Genomic DNA, 754 nt, shown 5'->3' with positions numbered 1-754 from the left:
TTTTTTTTTTTGGGGGGGGGGGTTGTTGGGGGGGGAGGAAAAGAGAGAGATTCCTAAAGGTAATAGCTTTCAAACAAGGAAGAAACTAATTTATAGAACCAAACAAGAGGGACGACATAATAAACATTTCCATGATAGACCTACTATAAATCCCAATTCAAAAGCACTAAGAAGGTGTTTTACCTGAACAATCAGCTCATTCAATGTGACACATTCAGGATTAGAAAAAGAAAACCCAACGCAGAAAAAGCTAAAATATTGCACAAGAAAGAATGTTCAGTTACCTCAAATGGCTGAAAACCTCTCAATCTCCGTATACCCTCGAAAGAATCACCTGCGATGTCAGAAACAGTTTCAAAACCCATCATCCACTGAATACAAAATAGGGTTTGAGCAAAAAATTGTTAGGGAAAGACCCTATCAAAGAACAAATAAGAAGGATTAAAATTTGTACCGAGCAACAAAGAATCAAGGAGACAAAGAGGAGTAAAGAAAAGGAGAAGGGGAGAATCGCCTGATCGGTCTGTGCTTGAAATTATGCTCTCAAGGGGTCATGAAACCAAAATTAATACGGTCAGCAAGGAAGATACATGCACAGCAATTGAGAAACTACTCAACATATACCCAAGTCTCTGACGTTCATAATAATTAACACAAAACAATGGTCATGGTAGATAGTAGTCCATTCCAAGGAATAAAACACAAGCCACAAATGAGAAAATAAAAAGAAAATCCACAACAACAACAACTCAAA

At 37.3% G+C, this 754-nt stretch overlaps 1 long non-coding RNA gene across 1 annotated transcript in view; it reads right to left on the bottom strand.

Moving 5' to 3' along the window:
• The window catches only part of LOC122092800, a 1,113-nt gene extending 587 nt beyond the window's left edge, over positions 1 to 526 (bottom strand). The window contains exons 1-2 of the long non-coding RNA XR_006144325.1: positions 455 to 526; positions 285 to 334 (exon numbers count right to left, since the gene is read on the bottom strand). This is a non-coding gene — a long non-coding RNA (uncharacterized LOC122092800). The remainder of the gene's footprint in view (positions 1 to 284; positions 335 to 454) is intronic.
• Between the last annotated feature and the right edge of the window lie 228 nt (positions 527 to 754).

This window comes from Macadamia integrifolia, chromosome 1 (genome assembly GCF_013358625.1).
Source record: "Macadamia integrifolia cultivar HAES 741 chromosome 1, SCU_Mint_v3, whole genome shotgun sequence".
Taxonomy (NCBI): Eukaryota; Viridiplantae; Streptophyta; class Magnoliopsida; order Proteales; family Proteaceae; genus Macadamia; species Macadamia integrifolia.
This window is presented reverse-complemented; position numbering and strand designations above follow the sequence as displayed.